Source organism: Eubalaena glacialis, chromosome X (assembly GCF_028564815.1).
Source record: "Eubalaena glacialis isolate mEubGla1 chromosome X, mEubGla1.1.hap2.+ XY, whole genome shotgun sequence".
NCBI lineage: Eukaryota > Metazoa > Chordata > Mammalia > Artiodactyla > Balaenidae > Eubalaena > Eubalaena glacialis.
The window spans coordinates 28,910,357-28,931,886 of record NC_083736.1 but is presented as its reverse complement, the minus strand read 5'-3'; the positions used below and the strand labels follow the sequence as shown (position 1 = coordinate 28,931,886).

At 41.3% G+C, this 21,530-nt stretch overlaps 1 protein-coding gene and 1 pseudogene across 3 annotated transcripts in view; one reads left to right on the top strand and one right to left on the bottom strand.

The window, feature by feature from the left end:
- DMD (dystrophin) overlaps positions 1–21,530 on the top strand; it is a 1,714,964-nt gene that overhangs the window by 1,300,528 nt on the left and 392,906 nt on the right. The gene's annotated exons all lie outside the window — the stretch shown is intronic.
- Positions 2,466–5,973, bottom strand: LOC133082622 (ferritin light chain-like; annotated as a pseudogene).

The window sequence follows — 21,530 nt, the reverse complement described above, 5'->3', positions numbered from 1 at the left end:
GATGTTCATTTGCTAAGAGGAATATGGCAGATGATACACAATAGATGTTGTAGCAACATTCACTTATATTCCTTTTTTTAAAAAAAATAAAAGATCTTTCTTTCAAGAAGCTATTCTAGGATCTTTCTCTTGACAGTGTCCTGGTTCTTATCTCTGCTACACACAGGCTCACAGAATGTTTTCTTTGAAGGGCATTTTGTTATTGGCCCTCTTTTTATTTTCCTTCCCATAGAAAACAGAGCTGAAGGTGTCCACTCCGCATGGTGAGGAGGCACCTGAGTGCACACACCGTGGCCCGAACCTCTCTGGCCTTTCTCTGCCTGTCATTCCCTAAATGCGAGAAACAGCCACAGGGATCAATTCACCACCCTCAGTGAACCCCAGGCAGGAAGGAAACATCCTGTCACAGACCTCTTGTTGCTTGGAGAGAATGAATAGGAAGAAAGGCTGCCTCAGCTGATAGTGAAAAAGCATAAGGACTTAGGACATTTTTCCCGCTTTACTGATGGCTGTAAATTTACCCATCCTGCTTTTCCCAGGACAGTCCCAGTTTATGCCTGTTATTCTCATGTCATTATTAATAGCACCCCCATATACTCTCAAAAGTATTCTCGTTTGGACAAGCAACTAGAGAGTCACCCTTTTACATGGACACACAAGTAGAAAACCTTGACCTCCAGAGATGGTCAGTGCTTGCCATTGTCTGTGTCTCCTGATGTTGGAACTTGGTACTTTTAAGAAATGAAATTATGCATGAGACATATGCAGTGTAGGTGAATGCAGCTAGATGATTAAAAAATTCAGCTCAGTTTATTGAGTGCCTAGTATGTGCTAAGCACTGTGCCAGGTGCTGACAGCACAGAGGTAAGCTCGCTTCTCCAGAGCTCACCTCACATGTGCGAGCCAGGCCTGCAAGCTCACCGTCTTTCCTTAGTATCTCTTCACTCCTCCCCATGACTTAAATATGAAACAAGTTTGTGATATTCTTTTTTTTGGAGGTTTAATGTCAGTGTATCATGTTTAATTAATAGAACATCATGTTATGAAAGTGTTGACTCAGATCTTTTCCCTAGGCATCAAATATGTTGTCAGTGTAAATTTGACATCTAGATATGAGGAACAAAAGAGATAAGGAAAATAATGGTGAGATTATTGTAAAGAATGATGACATAATGTGTGGCTATTTTAATGTGTTGCCACAACCTAAAGTATCTTGTAAAGTATTTTCTTTACAAATAAGACATTAATCCAGAGATACAAATCCCTCTGCCTGCCTCACTTCCTACCGCCCTTTGTTGGGAGATCACATGGCTGTGACAAAGAGCCATGTTGAGAAAACCATAGAGTTTTATTGTTTGTAGATTTTTAAGGCTACAAACTTCCTTTGACTAAATGAAGGTACTGCCAGTACTAGAAACAAATAGAGAAGCTGGCTCTGAGGGTCAGAGTTCACTTCAGAAAAAAGAAGCTACTCTAGGTATGATAATCAGAGAATGGTTTAGTACAGAGGATTAGCTGCATACTAAATCTTTGGAAAGGCTGAAGGAGCAGGTTTTAGCCCTGGCTTCCAGCACAGAATTCTAAAGCCAGATAGAACTGATCCCCTAGGGAACTACCATCTCTGAAGTACCACTGAAGCAATGAATTTAAGAACATACTCTGTAACTGTGAACTAAGATTCAGGAAGTTGAGATCTAGAAGCTACCACTTTTGTAGCTCCTGTTAGCAACTGCCTTTCTTCAACCAGGAAGCTGGAGAATGCACTTCGGAAATATGATATGGGAAATCTCATGCTTCTATGACTAAACTAGTCGACAGAAACAGCCAGAAGGGGCAGGGAGATGGCCAAGACCCTACTTCCACCTTCTAAATCACTCACAGATACATCTATTGATGTAAGGTTGCCAGATTTAGCAAACAAAAACAATGCATTCAACATACTTACACTAAGAAAAAATCCATTGTTTATCTGAAATTCGCATTTAACTGGGCACCCTGTATTTTATCTGACAACCCTAACTTATTAAAACCTAATTCATATCCAGAACCCTAGCTGCGTGGAAGTCTGGCAAATGCAGTTTTTAATTTCCAACCTGCTCAATTGGATGGAGGGTAGTGTAGAGGTTTGAGTGAGCCAATCCGTAGTATTAACCAATGTATTGTAGATTTCCTAGCAAGAATGGCTGAAGCCTTTCTGCCCCCAGACACTTTTGCTACCATCTGAATATTTCACTTTGCATTCTTATACTCTGAAATTCTAGCAATTTGAGATTCATTTGGTTTAACTCAGCTTCCTCTTTTTTTTTTTTTTTGCTGCAAAAAGCTTTATTGTTTCCATTTGGTCCAAGGTTTGGGAGAGGGCTCCAGGATGGTTAAAAAGCTGCCTAGTGGCTGCAGAGAGGGGCTTCAGGCAGAAGCCCTGACGCCAGAGGGGCTCCTCAAAGGCCGCTGGGCTCCGGAGGCTCCTAGTCGTGCTGGAGGGTGAGCCTTTCGACGAGGGACTCGCCCAGCCCCGCCTGGGGACCAGCCGGCCTGCGGAGGTTGGTCAGGTGGTCGCGCATCTTCTGGATGAGTTTCACCTGCTCATCTAGGAGGCGGCTCTCCGGGAAGTCACAGAGGCGGGGGTCTGCGCGGGCAGAGCCCAGGGCGTGCAGGTCCATAGGGGCCTGGTTCAGGTTCTCCTCCGCGAGCACGATGGCTTCCACAGCATTCTGGGTTTCACCCCACTCATCCTGAGGCGCTTCTGCATGTCCTGGAAGAGGGCGCGGCCGCTGCGCTGGTTTTGCATTTTCAAGAGACGCTCGGCGCCCTCGCGCTTCTCTTCTGCCAACTCGTGGAAAAAGTGGCCCAGGCCCTCCAGAGCCGCGTCGTGGCGGTGGAAATAGGAGCCCAGAGAGAGGTAGGTTCGGGAGGCCCGCAGATGCATGTTGACCAGGCAGTTGACGGCGGCCTCCACCTCGGGGGAATCATTCTGACGAATCTGGGAGCTCGTGGTGGATCGGTAATACGGAGTTAAGCTCAAAATATGGTGTTGGCGGTCCCGGTGACCAAGGATAGCTGACTGGCTAATTGTGAAGGTCGCAACTGGAAAAAAGGTTGGAGGGTGGTCGGAGGCTGGAGCAAAGGGCATCCCTGGGTCTCTTCTGTCCAAACACTGTTGAAGCAAGAGACAGATCGGGGGACCGCCGAGCACACTGCCAGCTTCCTCTTTTTAAAAGGTAAAAATCTCCCAGAACGTGAAAGTGGTCGGACTATGCTCTGGGAGTGCAGTTTTTAACAGGTAGGAAAGAAGGGTTATTAGGGACCTGAGGAAATGTGGGGGGTAGAGATGACCAGGCACCAGGAGGTAGAATGACAGGTACATGCCCATTTCGTTCATGCCCATCTCAGATATCTTTTGCTTACTGTTTTGCATTGGGCGGAGTCAGGATTCAAAGAGAGATATTTTCTTTTCATACTTCATTCCCTTTTGTACCCCAAAAGATGTATGCTTCTCAAATCACAGAACCCAAAGTAGTGCTATCAGAATGACTTAGATCATCCATGTTTGAGATCAAATAGCCGTGACTATCCTGGTGTCAAACATATATAGCTGTTGTTTCTGTGGAAATTTGAATTTTGGGCTCTGAACCATTGACTTGCGAATGACTTTTGGTTACAGAACTCTTTGTAAGTTGGGGACTGCTTTTACTTATTTCATGAGTAAAGATGTCAAAAGGAAGAATGCCAGATTTGCACCATGCTCATTAACTATTTAGTGAAAAGAAATGTCAGCCTAGAGAAATAAATGAAAAGAAATACTGCCTCTCTGAGAAGTCAAAACTGATGAAAAACAATCACGCAGGCACAATGCCACTCTTCAGAAACACGGAAACTCTTTTTTCTTCCCCATTTTGCCTAGGATTTTCTCTTCTGCATTTAAAACAGTTGGATAGTTCTAAGTTTCAAGGCTACTGATTATAACAGAAAATCAGTGGTAATTGGAAGCAGTGGGATGTTTGGAGAAGTAATAGAGGTAGCTGCTCTCCAAGTTATCCTGTAGGACTTTCCATGGCAATGAAATCAGGCAGTGGAAGCTTGGCTGACTGAGTGAGTGCAAGAAAACAGTCCTACAGAGAATGGTGCTGTCTCTTCAATCCTTTTATCTCTGGTGGTGAGTGGGAAGTAGGGGAATTCTTTGGCAGAAAATTGTATCCAGGGGTTGACAAGGGTTATTTGGCTAAAAGAGGTTATTGTTATAGTGAAATCAAACTTTCCATGAATTGTTTGCTATTAAAGCAAATTGAAAATAGGCCTTGCATCTTCGATAAGGGAGGTGAAACTTGTAGATTAACTTGTGAGCTTTTTTTTTTTTTGGACTAAAGAGATGTAGAAGTTGCTTTTATTTTGAAGATACAGTTGCCATTTTCTCTTCAAAAATGTATGTTATTTTTGCTAGTATCTTACTCTTGTCTATGAAAACATTATTACACTTAAAAGCATGATAACTATTTGACAAGAATTTGTCATCATCCTTAAATTAAAGACCCTCAAATTATGTTTACTAATTATAATTTAATTCCATACATTTAATGATACTTTAAAACACATGAGTTATTTTGTAACTCCCAGTATCACAAAGATAAGTTTGATTCCATAGACAAAGTGTTGTTCCCAAAGGAATATTTCACTTAGGCAAAGAGAGGAGCACAGAAAAAAATTAGTGAAACTCTCAATGCTCTGTATAACTCAGGCATTATATGGCATTTTTTTCCCTGTGAATATCATGATATGTTGAAAAGAGAAGGTAATGAACACATAGTGTTCAAAAGGCCCAAATCCTCTTCTGAGTGCCTCCGACCTATTATTTAACTGTGATCTTAGATCTGAAATCTGATCTTTTGAAAGTTTTGTTTTGCCCTGCGTGTTAAAAAAATATGATTTCCATATCATATTATATGATTGGCTGTCAGAATATAAACCAGTAGCCCAGTAAAAAATCATTTCATATCATTTGGTAAATACCATGATTGAGGATACTTATGATTGTGGATCTGGGTAGGCCAGATATTTGGGGGTTTGGGAAATTCCAAAGCTTAAAATCATATTGATTTTATAGCGAAGAATAATCTCAGTTAGTTTTGAGGTTTCAAAACTGGACTGCTCAAGGAATATTTTCTTGCTTTCTCAGGCTCCAATGCAGTTTTCCAGAAGCAAGCATTCATCCATTCAGGGAGCTATAACCTGTAGTTTCCACTTTTCAAGCGATTGCCCTTAAAACCATGAGAACAGGCCCTAGGATTTACGGAGATCCACTTCTCCAGGCAAGCAGATCCTTCCAGCTTTCACCTGTCAGTTTGTCAGTGTTCGCCTCCGTATCCGAGGAGTTTCTTGCAGCCTCTGAAGTCTAAGATACAGAATGAATGGAGGAGGGCACAAAAATCTAACTCATATTCATGGACTTGTCTCTCCAATAAAGAGGCTGTTTTATCTTTTTTTTTTTTAATTTTCCCTAATCAAGCCATTAGCATGAAACAAGGACATGTAATCTTACCAGAGCAAAATTGGGGTCGTGCCATAGGCTAGCTGAATAAGCGCTCTATGGCATGATGATGTATGGCCACTGCACAGCAACGCCTTTACCACATCAAATCTGCCCTTTAATTACATTTTAAATCTCATTTGAAGAGATTTTATCATCATGGAAATTGCTCTGTAAATGTGCCCATGATGAGACCCAATAAAAGTTTGCTGAGAGGAATCGAAGACAGAGGAGACGAATCGGCAGCTAAAACGTTATCATCAGACAGAGTTTTCCTGGCTTTAGGCAAAACAGTCCGTGCAGTAGCAGAAAATCTTCTTTGACTCAGAGGTGTATTTCCCCCAGATGATTACAGGGAGCTTTGCCTGTAGCGCTATCACTTCTTCGAGAAGCTGAAGGCAGAGTTCTGCTTTCCGGCTCAGCGGGCCTTTGTTTCCCAGTCTCAGAGCCATCACTTGAATTTATAGTTGCCAAGATGAATAATACAATATTTGCCTCATGTTCCTGGCTTCATGCATGTAGGCAGAGCAGGCCTGAGATGCTTTAAAGGGACGATGGCTTTCCTTGCATGAAATGAAGAACACCTCTGCTTTCTTTTCAGAGTCATTTAAAAATATCTATACTGCTGGGTTACGGAAGGCATGTGGGGAAGATTCTTAGGTAAAGCGTGAAGTCAAAATGTTCTTTCTCTCCAACAGGGATTGTCTCATATCATTGTGTAGCACAACCGATTTGGTTGCCTTTTAAGCACATTCTTAATTATCTCTTTCTTCAATCTTGAACTGGTTCACTGAGGTACTGGACAGAGATCCTAGAGCCATAGCTACGCTTTCCCAGAGGTACCAACTTCCGTGTCTTTCCCCAGGCCCCTGGCTGAATGCCCCCCCCTTTTCCATCATGTTCCCCACCAACCCCTCTTTTATTTGATATTTATTTCCCAAGCGGATGGCAGGGCAAAATGGGAAAGGGCCAGATTACTTGAATGTGGTTAGAGTGACAGGAATTTCCTTCTAGCCCTCAAGGGCTGCCTTTTGGTGTGCCCCCTTCCCCAAATCTAGTCATTTTGTGCCTGGGATCACTATGACTAATTCCAAGATGCATAAGTAAGCAAAAATCACATTTTAGTGACTTTTAAAAAAATAAATTTATTTCTTTTATTTGTTTATTTTTGGCAGCGTTGGGTCTTCGTTGCTGCGCGCAGGCTTTCTCTAGCTGCGGCGAGTGGGGCTACTCTTCGTTGCGGTGTGCGGGCTTCTCATTGCGGTGGCTTCTCTCGTTGCGGAGCACGGGCTCTAGAGCATGCGGGCTCAGTAGTTGTGGCGCACGGGCTTAGTTGCTCCGCGGCATGTGGGATCTTCCTGGACCAGGGCTCAAACTCGTGTCCCCTGCATTGGGAAGCGGATTCTTAACCACAGGGCCACCAGGGAAGCCCTTTAGTGACATTTTTGATGTGTTCTTTTTCCTGAGAGTTTTCTGTTAAAATGGTACTTGAAAGATATGTTGTCTTCATTAATTCATTGTATTTCTTGGAGGTAGAGGTAGGCTACTGCTCTCCAGTCCCTCTTAGTGGGTCTCAGAAGCCCATGAACTTATCGGTCATATTTTGTGTTTATGAATATTTGTGCAGGTTTCTCAGGAGAGGATCCATCATTTTCACAAAGGCATTCATGACCTCCAGGAGATTAAGGACCATTATGCTAGACCAGTGGTTAATTCTCAAAGGGTGATCCCTAGAGTAGCAGTGTCAATATCACCTGGGAAATTGTTAGAGTGCAAATTCTTGAGCGCCCCTCCAGACCCACATAGTCATGAACTCCAGGGTTGGGACCCAGCAGCCTGTGTTGTTTGTTGTTGTTTTTTAATTTTATTTTATTTATTTTTTTATATAGCAGGTTCTTATTACTCATCCATTTTATACCCATCAGTGTATACCTGTCAATCCCAATCTCCCAATTCATCACACCACCACCCCCACCACCCCGCGGCTTTCCCCCCTTGGTGTCCATACGTTTGTTCTCTACATCTGTGTCTCAATTTCTGCCCTGCAAACCGGTTCATCTGTACCATTTTTCTAGGTTCCACATATATGCGTTAATATACGATATTTGTTTTTCTCTTTCTGACTTACTTCACTCTGTATGACAGTCTCTAGATCCATCCACGTCTCAACAAATGACCCAATTTCGTTCCTTTCTATGGCTGAGTAATATTCCATTGTATATATGTACCACATCTTCTTTATCCATTCTTCTGTCGATGGGCATTTAGGATACTTCCATGCCCTGGCTATTGTAAATAGTGCTGCAATGAACATTGGGGTGCATGTGTCTTTTTGAATTATGGTTTTCTCTGGGTATATGCCCTGTAGTGGGATTGCTGGATCTTATGGTAATTCTATTTTTAGTTTTTTAAGGAACCTCCATACTGTTCTCCATAGTGGCTGTATCCATTTACATTCCCACCAACAGTGCAAGAGGGTTCCCTTTTCTCCACACCCTCTCCAGCATTTGTTGTTTGTAGATTTTCTGATGATGCCCATTCTAACTGGTGTGAGGTGATATCTCATTGTAGTTTTCATTTGCATTTCTCTAATAATTAGTGATGTTGAGCAGCTTTTCATGTGCTTCTTTACCATCTGTATGTCTTCTTTGGAAAAATGTCTATTTAGGTCTTCTGCCCATTTTTGGATTGGGTTTTTTTTTTTTTTAATATTGAGCTGCATGAGCTGTTTATGTATTTGGAGATTAATCCTTTGTCCATTGATTCGTTTGCAAATATTTTCTCCCATTCTGAGGGTTGTCTTTTCGTCTTGCTTACGGTTTCCTTTGCAGTGCAAAAGCTTTGAAGTTTCATTGGGTCCCATTTGTTTATTTTTGTTTTTATTTCCATTTCTCTAGGAGGTGGGTCTAAAAGGATCTTGCTGTGATTTATGTCATAGAGTATTCTGTCTATGTTTTCCTCTAAGAGTTTGATGTTGTGTGGCCTTACGTTTAGGTCTTTAATCCATTTTGAGTTTATTTTTGTGTATGGTGTTAGGGAGTGTTCTCATTTCATTCTTTTACATGTAGCTGTCCAGTTTTCCCAGCACCACTTATTGAAGAGGCAGTCTTTTCTCCACTGTATATTCTTGTCTCCTTTATCAAAGATAAGGTGACCATATGTGCATGGGTTTATCTCTGGGCTTTCTATCCTGTTCCATTGATCTATATATCTGTTTTTGTGCCAGTACCATACTGTCTTGATTACTGTAGCTTTGTAGTATAGTCTGAAGTCAGGGAGCCTGATTCCTCCAGCCCTGTTTTTCTTTCTCAAGGTTGCTTTGGCTATTCGGGGTCTTTTGTGTTTCCATACAAATTGTGAAATTTTTTGTTCTAGTTCTGTGAAAAATGCCAGTGGTAGTTTGATAAGGATTGCATTGAATCTGTAGATTGTTTTGGGTAGTAGAGTCATTTTCACAATGTTGATTCTTCCAATCCAAGAGCATGGTATATCTCTCCATCTATTTGTATCATCTTTAATTTCTTTCATCAGTGTCTTACAATTTTCTGCATGCAGGTCTTTTGTCTCCTTAGGTAGGTTTATTCCTAGATATTTTATTCTTTTTGTTGCACTGGTAAATGGGAGTGTTTTCTTAATTTCACTTTCAGATTTCTCATCATTAGTGTATAGGAATGCAAGAGATTTCTGTGCATTAATTTTGTATCCTGCTACTTTACCAAATTCATTGATTAGCTCTAGTAGTTTTCTGGTAGCATCTTTAGGATTCTCTATGTATGGTATCATATCATCTGCAAACAGTGACAGCTTTACTTCTTCTTTTCCAATTTGGATTCCTTTTATTTCTTTTTTTTTTTTCTCTGATTGCTGTGTCTAAAACTTCCAAAACTATGTTGAATAATAGTGGTGAGAGTGGGCAACCTTGTCTTGTTCCTGATCTTAGTGGAAATGATTTCAGTTTTTCACCATTGAGGATGATGTTGGCTGTGGGTTTTTCGTATATGGCCTTTATTATGTTGAGGAAAGTTCCCTCTATGCCTACTTTCTGGAGGGTTTTTATCGTAAATGGGTGTTGAATTTTGTCGAAAGTTTCTCTGCATCTATTGAGATGATCATATGGTTTTTCTTCTTCAGTTTGTTAGTATGGTGTATCATGTTGTTTGATTTGCGTATATTGAAGAATCCTTGCATTCCTGGGATAAACCCCACTTGATCATAGTGTATGATCCTTTTAGTGTGCTGTTGGATTCTGTTTGCTAGTATTTTGTTGAGGATTTTTGCATCTATGTTCATCAGTGATATTGGCCTGTAGTTTTCTTTCTGTGTATCTTTCTCTGGTTTGGTATCAGGGTGATGGTGGCCTCATAGAATGAATTTGGGAGTGTTCTTCCCTCTGCTATATTTTGAAAGAGTTTGAGAAGGATAGGTGTTAGCTCTTCTCTAAATGTTTGATAGAATTCGCCTGTGAAGCCATCTGGTCCTGGGCTTTTGTTTGTTGGAAGATTTTTAATCACAGTTTCAATTTCAGTGCTTGTGATTGGTCTGTTCATATTTTCTATTTCTTCCTGGTTCAGTCTCGGCAGGTTGTGCATTTCTAAGAATGTGTCCATTTCTTCCAGGTTGTCCATTTTATTGGCATAGACTTGCTTGTAGTAGTCTCTTAGGATGCTTTGTATTTCTGCAGTGTCTGTTGTAACTTCTCCTTTTTCGTTTCTAATTTTATTGATTTGAGTCCTCTCCATCTTTTTCTTGATGAGTCTGGCTAATATCTTATCAATTTTGTTTATCTTCTCAAAGAACCAGCTTTTAGTTCTATTGATCTTTGCTATCGTTTCCTTCATTTCTTTTTCATTTATTTCTGATCTGATCTTTATGATTTCTTTCCTTCTGCTAACTTTGGGGGTTTTTTGTTCTTTCTCTAATTGCTTTAGGTGTAAGGTTAGGTTGTTTATTTGAGATGTTTCTTGTTTCTTAAGGTAGGCTTGTATTGCTATAAACTTCCCTCTTAGAACTGCTTTTGCTGCATCCCACAGGTTTTGGGTTGTCGTGTTTTCATTGTCATTTGTTTCTAGGTATTTTTTGATTTCCTCTTTGATTTCTTCAGTGATCTCTTGGTTATTAAGTAGTGTGTTGTTTAGCCTCCATGTGTTTGTATTTCTTACAGATTTTTTCCTGTAATTGATATCTAGTCTCATAGCGTTGTGGTCGGAAAAGATACTTGATACGATTTCAGTTTTGTTAAATTTACCAAGGCTTGATTTGTGACCCAAGATATGATCTATCCTGGAGAATGTTCGATGAGCACTTGAGAAGAAAGTGTATTCTGTTGTTTTGGGGTGGAATGTCCTATAAATATCAATTAAGTCCATCTTGTTCAATGTGTCATTTAAAGCTTGTGTTTCCATATTTATTTTCATTTTGTATGATCTGTCCTTTGGTGAAAGTGGGGTGTTGAAGTCCCCTACTATTATTGTGTTACTGTTGATTTCCCCTTTTATGGCTATTAGCATTTGCCTTATGTATTGTGGTGCTCCTATGTTGGGTGCATAAATATTTACAATTGTTATATCTTCTTCTTGGGTTGATCCCTTGAACATTATGTAGTGTCCTTCCTTGTCTCTTGTAATAGTCTTTGTTTTAAAGTCTGTTTTGTCTGGTATGAGACTTGCTACTCCAGCTTTCTTTTGATTTCCATTTGCATGGAATATCTTTTTCCATCCCCTCACTTTCAGTCTCTACGTGTCCCTAGGTCTGAAGTGGGTCTCTTGTAGACAGCATATATACGGGTCTTGTTTTTGTATCCATTCAGCCAGTCTGTGTCTTTTGGTGGGAGCATTTAATCCATTTACATTTAAGGTAATTATCGATATGTGTGTTCCTATTACCATTTTCTTAATTGTTTTGGGTTTATTATTGTAGGTCTTTTCCTTCTCTTGTGTTTCCTGCCTAGAGAAGTTCCTTTAGCATTTGTTGTAAAGCTGGTTTGGTGGTGCTGAATTCTCTTAGCTTTTGCTTGTCTGTAAAGCTTTTAATTTCTCTGTCAGATCTGAATGAGATCCTTGCTGGGTAGAGTAATCTTGGTTGTAGCTTTTTCTCTTTCATCACTTTAAATGTGTCCTGCCACTCCCTTCTGGCTTGCAGAGTTTCTGCTGAAAGATCAGCTGTTAACCTTATGGGGCTTCCCTTGTATGTTATTTGTTGCTTTTCCCTTACTGCTTTTAATATTTTTTCTTTGTATTTAATTTTTGATAGTTTGATTAATATGTGTCTTGGCATGTTTCTCCTTGGATTTATCCTGTATGGGACTCTCTGTGCTTCCTGGACTTGATTAACTATTTCCTTTCCCATATTAGGGAAGTTTTCAGCTATAATCTCTTCAGATATTTTCTCAGTCCCTTTCTTTTTCTCTTCTTCTTCTGGGACCCCTATAATTCGAATGTTGGTGCGTTCAATGTTGTCCCAGAGGTCTCTGAGACTGTCCTCAGTTCTTTTCATTCTTTTTTCTTTATTCTGCTCTGTGGTAGTTATTTCCACTATTTTATCTTCCAGGTCACTTATCTGTTCTTCTGCCTCAGTTATTCTGCTATTGATCCCTTCTAGAGAATTTTTAATTTCATTTATTGTGTTGTTCATCTCTGTTTGTTTCCTCTTTAGTTCTTCTAGGTCCTTGTTTACCGTTTGTTGTATTTTCTCCATTCTATTTCCAAGATTTTGGATCATCTTTACTATCATTATTCTGAATTCTTTTTCAGATAGACTGCCTATTTCCTCTTCATTTGTTAGGCCTGGTGTGTTTTTGCCTTGGTCCTTCATCTGCTGTGTGTTTCTCTGTCTTCTCATTTTGCTTAACTTACTGTGTTTGTGGTCTCCTTTTCACAGGCTGCAGGTTCGTAGTTCCAGTTGTTTTTGGTGTCTGCCACCAGTGGCTAAGGTTGGTTCAGTGGGTTGTGTAGGCTTCCTGGTGGAGGGGACTAGTCCCTGTGTTCTGGTGGATGAGGCTGGACCTTGTCTTTCTGGTGAGCAGGTCCACGTCTGGTGGTGTGTTTTGGGGTGTGTGTGGCCTCATTATGATTTTAGGCAGCCTCTATGGTTATGGATGGGGTTGTGTTCCTGTCTTGCTAGTTGTTTGGCATAGGGTGTCCAGCACTGTAGCTTGCTGGTCGTTGAGTGGAGCTGGGTCTTGGCGTTGAGATGGAGATCTCTGGGAGATTTTCACCGTTTGATATTACGTGGAGCTGGGAGGTGTCTTGTGGACCAGTGTCCTGAACTTGGCTCTCCCACCTCAGAGGCACAGCTCTGACGCCTGGCTGGAGCACCAAGAGCCTGTCCTCCCCACGGAAAAAGAGAAAAAGGGAAAAATATATATATATTTTTGCTCCCAAAGTCCCCCTCCTCAATTTGGGATGATTCGGTTGTCTGTTCAGGTATTCCACACATGCAGGTACATCAAGTTGACTTTGGAGATTTAATCCGCTGCTCCTGAGGCTGCTGGGAGAAATTTCCCTTTCTCTTCTTTGTTCATACAGCTCCCGGGGTTCAGCTTTGGATTTGGCCCCGCCTCTGCGTGTAGGTCGCCTGAGGGCGTCTGTTCTTCACTCAGACAGGACGGGGTTAAAGGAGCACCTGCTTCGGGGGCTCTGGCTCACTCAGGCCGGGGGGAGGGAGGGGTACGGATGCGGGGCAAGCCTGCGGCGGCAGAGGCCGGCGTGACGTTGCACCAGCCTGAGGCGCGCTGTGCGTTCTCCGGAGTAAGTTGTCCCTGGATCACGGGACCCTGGCAGTGGCGGGCTGCACAGGCTCCCGGGAGGGGAGGTGTGGAGACTGACCTGTGCTCGCACACAGGCTTTTTGGTGGCGGCAGCAGCGGCCTTAGCGTCTCATGCCCGTCTCTGGGGTCCGCGCTGATAGCCGCGGCTCGCGCCCGTCTCTGGAGCTCGTTTAAGCGGCGCTCTGAATCCCCTCTCCTTGCGCGCCGCGAAACAAAGAGGCAAGAAAAAGTCTCTTGCCTCTTCGGCAGCTCCAGACTTTTCCCCGGACTCCCTCCCGGCTAGCTGTGGTGCACTAGCCCCCTTCAGGCTGTGTTCACGCCGCCAACCCCAGTCCTCTCCCTGGGATCCGACCGAAGCCCGAGCCTCAGCTCCCAGCCCCCGCCCGCCCCGGCGGCTGAGCAGACAAGCCTCTCGGACTGGTGAGTGCTGCTCGGCACCGATCCTCTGTGCAGGAATCTCTCCGCTTTGCCCTCCGCACCCCTGTGGCTGCGTTCTCCTCCGTGGCTCCGAAGCTTCCCCCCTCCGCCACCCTCCGTCTCCGCCCACGAAGGGGCTTCCTAGTGTGTGGAAACCTTTCCTCCTTCACGGCTCCCTCCCACTGGCGCAGGTCCCGTCCCTATTCTTTTGTCTCTGTTTTTTCTTTCTTCTTTTGCCCTACCCAGGTACGTGGGGAGTTTCTTGCCTTTTGGGAGGTCTGACGTCTTCTGCCAGCGTTCAGTAGGTGTTCTGTAGGAGCAGTTCCACGTGTAGATGTATTTCTAATGTATCTGTGGGAAGGAAGGTGATCTCCGCGTCTTACTCTTCCGCCATCTTGCCCAGACCCCTTGGGTTTGTTTTTGTAGGTTCTTTTCTTCTCTTGTGTTTCCCACTTAGAGAAGTTCCTTTAGCATTTGTTGTACAGCTGGTTTGGTGGTGCTGAATTCTCTTAGCTTTTGCTTGTCTGTAAAGCTTTTGATTCCTCCATCGAATCTGAATGAGATCCTTGCCGGGTAGAGTAATCTTGGTTGTAGTTTCTTCCCTTTCATCACTTTAAGTATATCATGCCACTCCCTTCTGTCTTGTAGAGTTTCTGCTGAGAAATCAGCTGTTAACCTTATGAGGGTTCCCTTGTATGTTATTTGTCGTTTTTCCCTTGCTGCTTTCAATAATTTCTCTTTGTCTTTAATTTTTGCCAATTTGATTACTGTGTGTCTCGGCGTGTTTCTCCTTGGGTTTATCCTGTATGGGACTCACTGCGCTTTCTGGACTTGGGTGGCTATTTCCTTTCCCATGTTATGGAAGTTTTCGACTATAATCTTCATATATTTTCTCTGGTCCTTTTTCTCTCTCTTCTCCTCCTGGGACCCCTATAATGCGAATGTTGTTGTGTTTAATGTTGTCCCAGAGGTCTCTTAGGCTGTCTCCATTTCTTTTCATTCTTTCTTCTTTTTTTCTGTTCCGCAGCCGTGAATTCCACCATTCTGTCTTCCAGGTCACTTATCCGTTCTTCTGCCTCAGTTATTCTGCTATTGATTCCTTCTAGTGTAGTTTTCATTTCAGTTATTGTATTGTTCATCTCTGTTTGTTTGTTCTTTAATTCTTCTAGGTCTTTGTTAAACATTTCTTGCATCTTCTCGATCTTTGCCTCCATTCTTTTTCCAAGGTCCTGGATCATCTTCACTATCATTATTCTGAATTCTTTTTCTGGAAGGTTGCCTATCTCCATTTCATTTAGTTGTTTTTCTGGGGTTTTATGTTGTTCCTTCATCTGGTACATAGCCCTCTGCCTTTTCATCTTGTCTGTCTTTCTGTGAATGTGGTGTTTGTTCCACAGGCTGCAGGATTGTAGTTCTTCTTGCTTCTGCTGTCTGCCCTCTGGCAGATGAGGCTATCCATCCTGTGTTTTAGTAAGCCCTCCAGGTGATTCTCAAGCTCGCTCAAGTTTGAGAACCACTCTGCTAGACAAAACACCAATATATGATGAAAACTCATATTCACAGACATATGTGGATGACATAGAGAAAACAGACCTCTCTCTCCTGCCTCCCATGGACCTTCCCCTCTGGCCACATAGAGTTACTCAGCTCTGACTTGTATTCTTATCTTGAGCTTTACTCATGCTTTTCCCTCTACTTCAAATTTCATTTTCCTACTTCTCTCCTGGTCAGCTCCTACTCATCCCTCAAGACCCTACATCATTTGTGTGATGGCATCTGCTAATCTTGGCAATAAGGCTAATTGCTCTGTGTTCTCATAGGGCTTTGTCTGCTTTAACAATATTCCATGTTATTTGGGTTGTGTGTTTGTTTAAGACTTTTTCAGGAGACTGTGGACCCCTTGAAATAAGAAACTTATATCTTATGGTTTTATGAGTATTTTCAGGTATAGTTTAGGGGAGACCCCTATCTTTCTGCCAGTCCACAAGAGGGAATAATCAGACAGCCAGAAAGGAACAGGACTGTGACAGAACCAGGCAGAAGGCTTTTTCAGCAAGTCTCTTTATTTTCTACTCAAGATAACATTAATTGTTACACATTACCCCCATTGCCTTCTCAGTCCCCTGTTGGTGAGGTTGTTTCATTTTGTTTTTCTGTTAAACTCTAAACTATATCAGAAATTTGAGCAGAGATTCACTAAAACTATGCAGTTCCTCTGCCCCTTTCTGAGAAGAGTGGACCAAAAACATTCGTCCATGGTAAAGCACTATGGACATGACCTGTTTACCACTTCTCTTTCTTGGGGTAACTAGACTTCTTCATTTGTAGTCAAGATCAGTGACAATGATGAAATCCAACTGAAAAGTTTCCTTTCTTGCTTCAGAGCACTATGAGGCAGATTTCCACTGTTCCGTAACAGATATTACCATATAGCTCCCATGTAAAAATTCTTATTCTGTAAAATAAATCTGCAAAGACATCCTTTTCTCTGTTCTAGTTCTTTATGAAAACTTATATAATTTATCTTATGAGCATAGAAAGACCTAAGCCTTCCCGTACCTTACTCTTCTGGTGATAGTTTTTAATTTTATTTTTATTTTATTTTATTTTATTTTTTCTTGGTGGTATATTTTATTTTTTAATTTTTAAATTTTTTTTTATTGGAGTAAAATTGCTTTACAGTGTTGTTAGCTTCTGCTGTACAATGAAGTGAATCAGCTATGTGTATACCCATATCCCCTCCCTCTTGGACCTCCCTCCCACCCCTCCATCCCACCCCTCCATCCCACCCCTCCATCCCACCCCTCCATCCCACCCCTCCATCCCACCCATCTAGGTCGTCACAGAGCACCGAGTTGAGCTCCCTGTGCTATACAGCAGGTTCCCACTAGCTATCTATTTTACACATGGTAGTGTATTTATGTCAAACCTAATCTCCCAGTTCGTCCCACCCTCCCCTTCCCCACTGTGTCCACATGTCCGTTCTCTACATCTACGTCTCTATTCCTGCCCTGCAGATAGGTTCATCTGTACCATTTCTCTAGATTCCACATATATGCGTTAATATACAATATTTGTTTTTCTCTTTCTGGCTTACTTCACTCTGTATGACAGACTCTAGGTCCATCCACCTCACTACAAATAACTCAGTTTCATTTCTTTTTATGGGTGAGTAATATTCCATTGTATATATGTGCCACATCTTCTTTATCCATTCATCTGTGGATGGACACTTAGGTTGCTTCCATGTCCTGGCTGTTGTAAATAGAGCTGCAGTAAACATTGTGGTACATGACTCTTTTTGAATTATGGTTTTCTCAGGGTGTATGCCCAGTAGTGGGATTGCTGGGTCGTATGGTAGTTCTATTTTTAGTTTTGTAAGGAAGCTCCCTACTGTTCTCCATAGTGGCTGTATCAATTTACAGCCCCACCAACAGTGCAGACGGGTTCCCTTTTCTCCACACCCTCTCCAGCATTTATTTTTTCTAGATTTTTTGATGATGGCCATTCTTACCGGTGTGAGGTGATACCTCATTGTAGTTTTGATTTGCATTTCTCTAATAATTAATGATGTTGAGCATCTTTTCATGTGCCTCTTGGCCATCTGTATGTCTTCTTTGGTGAAATGATAGCGTTTTTAAATCTACATGTTCTCAGATGAAAGAAGCATCGTCTCATGGCCAAAGGCCTAGAATGCCCTGGGGTTGCTTCAGTAAGATGTTCAGTTCTGAACTGAATGCTTTGGGAAGGATTAGTAAGTATATAATAGAAAACTCATGAATGAGTTTCTGGGCTCAGCAGAGTAGGTTCCAGGAATGAAAAAGTATCCAAGATATTTTACCAGATACTTTTTTAAATTTAGTTTTCTCATCTATGTCATGTTTCCTTTGGCAGATATGCCTGTGTTACCTACCTTTATATTAATGTCCACTTACTTAACCCTTTCTTTTTCCTTTCCCTCATAGACTAAAAAAAGAGTAATTGTTCTCTCCCATCACCATCCACTCTGTTCCATGAGAGAAGAAAGCTAGATAGGGTGAAGTAACTCCCTAGGCACAGAAGAACCATTACACTCTCCAGAAGAAGTAATTTGGTCTACTTGGTAGTAGATAGAAATTACCTCACCAAAGAGCACCAGGGAATCAGACCCAATTATGTCAGCAGGACTTTAGTTAACATCCTGATTCTAGAACCTTCTTTAACATTTAAACTTTATGGATACCTATAATTCATTTTAAAGGTAATATTTCTAAGCTTTAGGCTGAGTACCCATAAATGAATACAGTTGTGTCCAATGTGTGTTTGTAAATTACTTGGAAATTGTCCTCCTATTTAAAGTGAAAGAAAATATAGAAATGTCTTAGATTTATTACATCATTAACCTTTTCTAAACAGTTACCTCAGTGCAGGGTTGTTTTGTGGTTGTGACAGGATATTATGAGGGTTTTTTGGGGAGTGGGAGATAGAATAAAGTTGTTGTTCTGTATTTACAACATCTATAATTAAAACAAGCCAGAGGAAATTAGCTACATGGCTATTATGATTTCTAGTGTATTATCAAAAATAATTGTGGCACTTTGCCATATGTTCTTGCCTTCTTACAGATTGCTATTGGGATAAGATGAGACTTGACATCAACTAATTGCTTATTTCTAATACACAATCTTGAACTACAGTGTTTCTCTAGAGGAAAAAAATAGCTCTGTGACAAAGAGATTCAGGAAATAAGAGCTTTTCTAACTTTTAACTCTATACATAATACAGACAAATTGTATAAATAAATATAACCAGATGTGTGTTGATCCATGGGAAGATAGTTGCCTATTTTAAGAATAAGAATGTATTCTGTTTGTTTAGAGCCATTCAAAATGATGAAAGGTATTAGTTCTGAGTTGACTGAGGAGGAATAAATAAGTTAATACCTAGCTGGAGAATAATTCCATTGCCTAGCTATTCTATTCAGAGCATTCCAATATGTTTCTCAATCCAAATAGCTCAGATATGCCTTAATGAGTTAATTATTGTGTTGTATTACCTGTAGCCCAAGTCAGAATTCACTTGCTTTGTGTCTGAGAGGTAGGGGAGGAATGGGGGGGCAGTAAAAAAAAGAACGTAAATTCAGACAGATCTGTACTGTAATCCCGCTTCTGCCACATGAGAGCTGTGGGATTTGGACAAGTTATTTCATCTCTCCAAATTATAGTTTCCTCAGTTGGGGGCTGAGAAAGCCTACTTTGTAGAGTTGATGTAAAGGATTTATAAGGGGTGTTAAGTATTAGTTTCCTGCCCCATTTCATCCCTCTACTCCACCCTCACCCCCCCCCCCCCACCATCATGGCTCTGCAATAATAAATGTTGCAGTGTCGAAAAGGCCCATCTGGTCTTTCTCAGATAAGGTTAGTTATTGTCAAACGGGCTGATTCCTGCACATAATACATAATACAAAATGGAAAGTACCCTCAACATTTTGTATGTGGTTGTCTCTATGAATTAAATGTGCAATCTAGAATTTACGTATAAAGACCTTTCAAGATTACCATTGGCAGTGATCTCCTGAAAGATGTCTCATGTAGGAAATGCTCACCCAATTATGAGCAATGAAGCAGTATAACAATATCTGAAAAAGTATTGCAACACAGTATGGGTCTTTTAAATGAATTTTAGATATATTAGTAAAAAAGAAAACTCAGCCTGTCTAAGGACTGATTTTATCTTCCGTCACCAACATTATGAAGGCATGCCATTCTTTTTTGTAACTCAAATACTAAGCCAAATGAATACAGACAATAGTTCCCCACTGGGTCCGTGGCATCTTAACTTTAAAAACATCCAATGCAGTATTACTCTACCTACCCTTTCTCAGTATTTTGTGTCCTTTAAAACTTACTCCTGCGTATTTTGGGAATGCCTAATAGGATATATTTTAGGTAGGAGTGTCCTGATCCTATATGCAGCTTTGGTATCAATGCCTTAGCCTTGTCATTGTACTTTACTTGGCACCAAGAGGCGAGTGTGTGCATATGTGTGTTTGAAACACAGCATATATAATGTTTGTCTTGCTCCTTATGAAACTTAAAATAACATTTTTATCTTTAAAATGCTTTTGTGAGTAGTTATCACTTGGCCGAATTCTACCTTCCAAAGGTAGAGCAAGAGAAGGATGAAATTGAGTCACACATGCAGCTATTTCTATAATTTATGAGCGCTCCAGGAGCATAGCATCCCTCTTCCTTACGTCCTCTCTGTTTCTGGAGCCACCGCTTTTTTGGTTCATGAATGGCTGGGGCTGCCTGTCAGCCAAACTTCCTGTTTGCATTCTCTCCCTGCTGCCATTTACCCTGAAAACTGCCCCCTAAATAATCATTTTCAAATCCTTTTTTGACTCTGTCATGCCTGCACCGGAACCTGTAGTGGGTTCTTATCATTATAGGATCACATATAATCTCCAGGCTGCTTTCAAAGCTCTCAATGTCCACTCTGTACCCTTTGAACCCAGTTGTTGACCCTTCACAGCACCACTACCTCTTAGATCCTGCCTACATTTCTGGCTCTCATCCCTGTGCATTTGGTTTTCATTTTCCTTGAAATGGCCCCACGTCTTCTTGGCTATCAAGCTTGGAGTCGTGGAGGAAGGGGAGAGGGGTCCGGAGGGATACAATTTTAATGAGAGCTCTCAATAGATCAGGCATTAAGTTAGCATTTAGATGCTCTACCCACATCACTTCATCTAATCTTTGCCTAAACCTTATAAGGTAGATATTATTAGCCCTATTTATGGTTGGAAAAACACAGGCTTTGAAGTATTTTATAATTTGCACCAAATCACAAAACTAGCCACTGGGGGAATTTTAGAATCTTAAGGGATCTTATGACACTAAAGACTGGGCCCTTTCCACTGTGCAATACTTTGTCCCAATCTATGTTAATTACCCCCATCCACTCCAGGCTTTAAGACATACTCATGTCTTTATGTACTCTTTAGTTATGTGGACCTTTGTAACTCTTCCTCAACTGCTTCAAATCAGATTCCCCACGTAGAGTATAAACTCTAAACATAAAACAAACATTAAAAAATCATCCCCCAAACCCTCCCTTTGATCCTTCATCCCCCTTCAGGTGCTATCTTTTTTTTCATCTAAACTTGGTAAACTTTTCAATAGTTCTGTGTGTTCAGTTAACCTCCTTAAGTCTTCTTACTCTTACATCTATTTCTTCCTCTCCTCTGAAACTGTTCTTATCAAGGTGACCAATGACCTTCCTTGTTGCCAAATCCAGTAGACAATGTTCTGTTCTAATGTAACCAATCTCTTAACAGTGTGTGACACTGTTGCCTGCTCCTTTCTTTTTGAAACCCTCCCTCCTCTCTTGGTTGCTATGACACCATAATTTCTTAGTTTTTCTCCTACTTCTTTGGCTCCTCCTTTTCTGTCTCCTTTGCTAGGTTGTCTACCCCTACCTAATCTCTGAATGTTGGCAGTCCTCAGGACGTGGTCCAAGGGCCCTTTTTCTTCTCTCTCTTTTCTTTCTCCCTAAGTATGCTTACCCATTCCTATGGTCTTAGTATCAGTAAGCCAAATGATCCCAAATTCTTAAAGTCAGCCCAGAACCCCGCTCTGAGTTTCACATATGTATTTGAAATCTCCACTTGAATGATTCACAGTCATTTTAAAGCATGACATGTGACTAGAACACAAAACTGACTTTTCCCACGGCTTTCACCATTTCAGTAAATGATACTACCATCTGTTGTTCAAGTCAAGAATTTGGAGTTACCATTGAGATATCCCTTTCCTTTATTCTCATCATCCAGTCCATTAGTATGTGTAAG